Raw genomic sequence first — 8,188 nt, 5'->3', positions numbered from 1 at the left:
CTTGCATCTTTTACTGAGAAAAATACTCTCTTTCTCTACCTATTTAATAATTTTTTTTCTCCTCTTAGGTGTCTTGATATTGGCCCCTCTCAGGTATGGGATGGGAGACAGGTATCATATTTACTAAAAGTGGACTAAACTCTTACGATGCTTCTGATGTACAAATAGGATTGAGAATGAACTCGTAGTAGTTTTCAACGTTACCTAGGGATTTCTCTGAGTCTTTACCATGTTGATACGTTATGACTTACACAGGATTTCTCAAGCTTACTCACCGTGGAAGCTAGCGCAGGGAGCAGCAACTGAGACTTCCCAGAAGACAATTTGTCAATGACTATCCTACACTTTCTCCAGATGATCTTGGCGATCTTTCAAACTGCACTTGCACTGTATAAAATTGGTGTTTCTTTATTTGATTTTTTTGTAATTGTATTTTTTTCAGTGTTCCAAGATTCATTGTTTATGCACCACACCCAGTGCTCCATGCAATACATGCCACACATTTAATGAAGTTATTAATATAGTTGAGTTTAAATCTATCAACTTGCTTGTTTTAAAACCCTTTTGGTTTTTCTCTATTACTCTTCTTGTGCTTTCTTTTGAGCTAATAAAATATTTAAAATTTTTGTTTTATCTTTTGGGTCTCCTTAGAGCTATACTTCTATTAAAAAAATAAAAGGCTTTAAATTTGATGTTTTGGGGACGCCTGGGTGGCGCACTTGGTTAAACGACTGCCTCCGGCTCAGGGCGTGATCCTGGAGTCCCGGGATCGAGTCCCACATCAGGCTCCCAGCTCCATGGGGAGTCTGCTTCTCCCTCTGACCTTCTCCTCGCTCATGCTCTCTCTCACTGTCTCTCTCTCTCAAATAAATAAAATAAAATCTTAAAAAAAAAAAAGAAAAAAAAGAAATTATTTAAAAAAAAAATTTTGATGTTTTGGTCAATTGTTCTTCAACAAGGATGGCAAGAATACAGAATAAGGAAATTATAGGCTCTTCAATAAGTGGTTTTTGGGAAATTAGACTCTTACACAAAAAAACTTAAAATGGTTTAAAGAATTAGATGTAAGATCTGAAGCTGTAAAACACCTAGAAGAAAACATAGAGGAAAAATCTTGGCCTTCACAATGATTTCTTAGTTATGACACCAAAAGCACAGGCAGCAAAAGCAAAACAAAAACAAAAACAAAAACAAACAAAATAACCCATCCAAAAATAACAAATGGGATTACGTAGAACTAAAATGTTGCACAGCAAAGCAAATAATCAAAAAATGAAAAGGCAACCTATGGAATGGGAAAAAATACTTGCAAACCATGATCTGATAAATGGTTAGTAACAAAAATATATAAGAAATTTCTACCACTCAATACCAAAAATCAAATAACCCTATTAAAAAAGGGCAAAGGGTCTGGGTCTAGATATTTTCCCAAAGAAGACATACAAATGGCCAACAGGTACTTGGGAAAAGTGCTCCAATGACTAATCGTCAGGAAAATCAAATCGAAACTTCAATGAGATATTGCCTCACATTTATCTGGATGGCTATTATCAAGAAAGCAAAAGATTATAGGAAACAGTATGGAGGTTCCTGAAAAAATTAAAAATAGAACTATCATATGAGCTAAAATTCCCACTTCTAACTATATACCCCAAAGACTTGAAATCAGTATCTTAGATATCTGCATTCCCATTGCAGCATTAATCACAACAACCAAATCATGGAAGCAAAGCTAATGTCCATCAGATCATGGATAGCATGATGAGTGGATAAAGAAACTGTGATATGTATATACAATGGAATATTATTCGCCTTTAAAAAAAGTTTTTTTTAAGAGAGGGAGAGAGAGAATCCTAAGTAGGCTCCATGCCCAGTGCAGAACCTGACATGGGACTTGATCCCATGACCCTAAGGTCATGACCTCAGTCAAAATCAAGAGTTGGACACCTAACTGACTGAGCCACCCAGGTGCCCCACGGTCCTGCCATTTTTGACAACGTGGATGAATTTGGAGGATAGCTAAGTAAAAGAAGTCAGACACAAAAGGACAAATGTTACATGATATCACACACATTTAAAGAAGCTAAGCTAGTCAAACTCAAAGAAGCACAGATTAGAGTGGTGGTTGCAATGAACAGGGTAGGGGGAGAAATGGGGAAGTATTAGTTAAAGGGCATAAAGTTTCAGTTATAAAAGAAGAATAAGGGGCACCTGGGTGGCTCAGTGTGTTAAAGCCTCTGCCTTCAGCTCAGGTCATGATCCAGGATGTTGGGATCGAGCCCCGCACTGGGCTCTCTGCTCAGCGGGGAGTCTGCTTCCTCCTCCCTCTCTGCCTGCCTCTCTGCCTACTGTGATCTCTGCCTGTCAAATAAATAAATAAAATCTTTAAAAAGAAAAAAAAGAAGAAGTCCTAGAGTTATGCTGTATAGCATAGGTCCTATAGTTAAAAATACTGTATTGTATACTTAATAATTTGCTAAGAGTGAGATCTTATGCTGTGTTCTTATCACAAAAAAATAATAATGAAGGCAGGAGGAAATTTTGGAGGTGATGGGTATGTTTATGGTATCAAATATAGTCATGGTTTCATATACATGCATTTATCTCCAAACTCATCAAGCTTTATTCATTAAATACATACACCTCTTCGTATGTCAGTCAAACCTCAATAAAGTGGTTTGAACACAACAGAATATCTACTTATTTCTCTTCTGATTTCTCCTTTGATATGCATGAGAGTTGTGCTATTTAGTTAATATTTGAAGTTTTTCTGGAAATGTTTGATTTCTAATTGTGATCTGAAAAAATACTTCGTATGACTTAAATTCTTTATAAATTTACTGATGCTCTGATTACGGCCCAGAATATCATCTGTCTTGATGCATGTTCTATGTGTACTTGGAAGAGGTGTATTATTATTTGTTGAGTGGGGTGTTCTACAAGGTCAGTTAGGTCTATTTAGATCATAGTGTTTTTATTATTTCCTCAAATACTTTTTTCTTTTTTAAAAATTTTTTATTTCTCCCCCCAACCTCCCACCCCCACCACTTCAAAACCCTCAGATTGTTTTTCAGAGTCCATAGTCTGTCATGGTTCACCTCCCCTTCCAATTTCCCTCAACTCCCTTCTCCTCTCCATCTCCCCTTGTCCTCCATGCTATTTGTTATGCTCCACAAATAAGTGAAACCATATGATAATTGACTCTGTTTTCTATCCCTTCTCTCTCTGCTCTTTCAGGACTCCGGTTATATGTATACTAGACCGTTTAAGGTTGTTAAGCTCAGAGATGCTCTGCTCACTGATTTTTTAGTTTAGACTTTTTTCTCTCTCATTTCATTTTGGATAGCTTTTATTGCTATGTCTTCATACACCAGTATTTTCTTTTGCAATGTCCAATTTGCTGCTAATTATTCTGAATTATTTTTCATTATAGACATTGTAGCTTTCATTGCTAGAAATGTAGTGTGTGTGTGTGTTATCTTTCTTGTCTCTACTAACATGCCTAGTCTTTCCTTTAGCATTTTGAACAGAATACCATTGTAGTAAGTGCAAGGTCTTTGCTAGTTCTGTCTGATCTAAATAACATAGTCAATAAGATACTTCAAATTGGTATATTGAATATCAGTTCTGGGTTGGTTTCAAGTCACAGATTTTTCTATTTATTATGGGTAATATTTTCCTGTTTCTTTGCATGCTTTCTAATTTTTCATTGGGTGCTAGACCTTGTGAATTTTACCTTGTTGTGTCCTGGATATTTTTGTATTACTACAAATACTTTTGAGCTTTATTCTGGAATGCAGTTAGGGTATTGAGAATTGAATCCTTTTGGGTCTTACTTTTTAGGATTTTCTAGGCAGAACCATAGCAGGGTATAGTCTATGCCTGATTATTCCTCAAGAGCCTTCAGCATATTACACCAATACTTTGAAACCGGTTTTCTGGTTTGGTGGTGAGAACAGGCACTACTCCTGGCCTGGCCCAGGTCCAGGTACTGTTCCAAACTTTAGGAAGTTGCATCAAACACAAATGCTCATCAGTATTCTGCTAAATATCCAAGGGAAAGCTCCTGCACATCCCTCGGTTTCACTCTCTGTGCAGTTTTTCTTTTGCATACTCTGCTCTAAAATTCCAATAAATTTGGAATTTTCAAATTATCGACTCTTATCTTCTCAACTCAGGGGGTTGGCTTGTTTCCACTGGTTTCTTCCAGCACTGAAGCCTGAAACTCTCAAGGCAGGGATCACTGTCCTTTTTAATTTTTTAAAAAGATTTTATTTGTTTTTGAGAGAGTGAGCACGAGTGGGGGAGGGAGGGACAGAGGGAGAAGCAGACTCTCCATTGAGCAATGAACCCAATGTGGGACTTGATCCCAGAATCCTGGGATCATGAGTCAAGCCAAAGGCAGATGCTCAACTGACTGAGCCACCCAGGTGCCCTCACTGTCCTTTTTAAAAAAAACCTGATGTCCATTGTCTTAAACTGTGGTTTCATACATTTTGAGCAGTTTTTTTTTTTTTAGTTATTTCAGGCAGAAGGGAAAATCTCATGCATGTCAATCCATCTTCAGAAGCAGAAGTCCCTACAAGGATATTTTAATCAACTAGAAAAGGATTTTTCTTATGCTTGAACCCTCTCTTTTCCTCTTGTTCTGATTCTGTTTTCACTAGACAACAGGTTTTACATAATTGGATTTCTTGAGGACCTTAATACTTGTCATATTCTAATTCAATTGTGTAACTTGAATGTATAATATACATTATCACAAAGTAAAGCAGCTGTATGAGCAGAGAAATTCGAACAGATATGTTAAATTTCTGGCTTTTTCCCTAACCACTCTTGGTAATGTGGTTCTGTGAAATTCTTTGTGATCAAAAAACTCAAATCCCGTTTTAGGTGCTGAGAATACATCAGTGAAGGAAACAGACAAATCACTGTCCTCATAGAGCTTACATTCATTATTCTCATGGATAATAAGAGCTTACAGTTACATAGCACTCATCATGCAACAGGCACCATGAAACTATTCGATGTGTTTTAGACGTTTAACTTACTGAATTCTCATAAAACTCTGTGAAGTATAGATTATTTTCACCATCATTTTTCAAGAGGAAATAAGAACAGCTGCTGAAGAAACTTGCCTGAGAAATAGCCAGTAAGGGGACGCCTGGGTGGCTCAGTTGGTTGGACAACATCCCAGTCGCCAAACTATGGAAAGAACCAAGATGCCCTTCAACGGATGAATGGATAAGGAAGATGTGGTCCATATACACTATGGAGTATTATGCCTCCATCAGAAAGGATGAATACCCAACTTTTGTAGCAACATGGACGGGACTGGAAGAGATTATGCTGAGTGAAATAAGTCAAGCAGAGAGAGTCAATTATCATATGGTTTCACTTATTTGTGGAGCATAACAAATAGCATGGAGGACAAGGGGCGTTAGAGAGGAGTAGGGAATTTGGGTAAATTGGAAGGGCAGGTGAACCATGAGAGACTATGGACTCTGAAAAACAATCTGAGGGGTTTGAAGTGGCGGGGGGGTGGGAGGTTGGGGGTACCAGGTGGTGGGTAGTATAGAGGGCACGGCTTGCATGGAGCACTGGGTGTGGTGAAAAAATAATGAATACCGTTTTTCTGAAAATAAATAAATTGGAAAAAAAAACTTAAAAAAAATTGATGTTGTATACACTTCAGAGAATGCCCTTTAACATTACCGTATTTTCTTTGTCTTTCATGCCTTTGGAGTTGAATTCTAATTTTTCAGATGGTAAGATCAGAATCCTTAGTTTTTAAACTTTTCATTTAGCTCAGCCCCTCCTTTTATTTTTAGCTTTATGAACTACTTTTTTTTAGAGTTACGTTAAAAAAAAATATTGCGTAGAGTTCAGTTTTGCTTTATGACCGAATTTGAAAATCCTTTTGTGTGAAAAACTGGGGAAGTTGGTTTGCATTTATTCATAGCCCAGCTATCTTTGTCCTGAATTCTTTCTCATTGTATTCATGTTTTCTGCTCTTATTTTTTTAAAATCTTTATATACATATCTACCTTTTTTTTTGTTTTAGTTATGAAATTTAAGAAAATTGTATATTTTTGTCCTAGTAGTTTCTCTCATTAATAATTTTACATGATACCCTTAAAACTTTGTTTTAAAAGGCAGTTTTTTCAGTCTTCTTTTGTGAGAGTTCCTTATGCTCAACTCCCACATTAAATAAATCATCAGGTTATGTTAATGTCACCCTCCTAAAATACCATGAAATTATTTCCCACTGCAAACTTAGTCTGTTTGTTTCTCCTTGAGATAGAACAACAGCCTCATATATGGCTTCCCTGCTTCTGTCCGTATCCCTTACGCATCATCTTGTGTGAACTTTAAAACGTGTTAAGTTTTATCTTGCTACTCCTTTGTTTAGAAGCTTTTTAAAAACTCTGAATAAAATCTTCAAGGTCTTGCTTTTTCTCTTTTTGGACTCATGCATACTTCCCTGATGTCATTTCCTACCTCTGTCTCCTCACTGTAGCTCCTATCACTCTGGCTTCCTTTCGGCTCCTCAAGCACACCATGAATTGTCTCAGCTCATGGATTTTACAAGTCTTGGCTTTTATCTGGACCTCTTTTTGCTTTTGATTACCTGGTTAAGCCTTACCCTGATTCAGAGATCTTAGCTTAGGGGATCGCTTTCTTTCTTTCTAGATTTATGTATTTGAGAAAGAGAGTGAATGCACATGTGTGAAGGGAAGGGCAGAGGGAGAGAAGGAATCCCAAGCAGACTCGCTGCTGAGTGTGAGACCCACATGGGGCTGGCTGGATCTCATGACCTGTAGTCAAAATCACAAGTTAGCATGGAGGACAAGGGGTGTTAGAGAGGAGAAGGGAGTTGGGTTAAATTGGAAGGGGAGGTAAATCATGAGAGACTATGGACTCTGAAAAACTATCTGAGGGGTTTGAAGTGGCAGAGGGGTGGGAGGTTGGGGTACCAGGTGGTGGGTATTATAGAGGGCATGGATTGCATGGAGCACTGGGTGTGGTGAAAAATAATGAATACTGTTTTTCTGAAAATAAATAAATTGAGAAAAAAAAAAAGCATTAACAAGATGAAAAAAAAATCACAAGTTAGACACTTAACCAACCAAGCCACCTAGGTGACCCGATGCCACTTCTTTAAAGATGCTTTCCCATATGACCCATCCTAATATAATGGCCTCCCTGGTTTACTCTAACATAGTGAATTCTTCCCTATCACACGTTAGTAGGGGGCATGCACTGTTTTATCTTTTATAGACTCTTTTCCTACTTCTGTTTAAGTCACACCTTCACAACTATGGTTTCTTTGTGATATCACTTTGCTCCAGATCCATTTGATTCTGGGTTCCATTACCACCCTACCTGTCCCAGGCAAGTGCATTATTTTACTTCGGGCTCTGGCACACAGTGATTACTTCAGGGAGTGGCCACCAGGCAGAACCACTGAACAGATTTTCCCCTGGAGTTTTCTGAATTGGAGGTGGTAGAACATTGGATGGGAAGCCAAAAGTATGTATATATACTTCCAGCTGTATGTATACCCTCTAAATAAAAATGCCTGAGCGAGTATCAACACAGAGACTCAAGCCAAGATGAACAATGGGAAAAGTAGACACATTATTCATGTTACTGAATCTAACTGATTCTGAAGTCAGTTCTAGCCCATTCATTGCTATGATACTGTGCCCTTTCTTTACTCATAGTATAAGTTTTGTTTTTTGTCACTTGAGTATGGTCACGATGATATCACTTAGCACAAACTCTTAGTCCAACATGAAATATTTGTTTATTTATTTGCTTTATCTGTAAGTCTCATGGGAGAATGGACTATGCTTGCATGTTAATCTACCCAATACAGTGTTTGGGGCATAACAGATGCTCATCAAATGTTTTTCAAATAAATTGATGAATTAGATAAATAACATGGCTGCCTTAATTAATGAGAGATTACATTCTGGTGAGTGAAAGCACCAGGTAAAAGTATTAGACAATAGGTTTTTAAAAAAACTTTATTTTTAAGTAATCTCTCAACCCAATGTAGGGCTCAAACTTAGAACCCTGAGATCAAGAATTGCATGTTCTACTGACTGAGCCAGCCAGGTGCTCCAATGGTAGGTTTTGAAGAAAGTAATTATACACTGAATCTGCTCAAAGAATAAACAAC

The sequence above is a fragment of the Neovison vison genome, chromosome 14, assembly GCF_020171115.1.
Source record: "Neovison vison isolate M4711 chromosome 14, ASM_NN_V1, whole genome shotgun sequence".
In the NCBI taxonomy this organism is placed as follows: Eukaryota; Metazoa; Chordata; class Mammalia; order Carnivora; family Mustelidae; genus Neogale; species Neogale vison.
Note: the sequence above shows the minus strand (reverse complement) of the source record.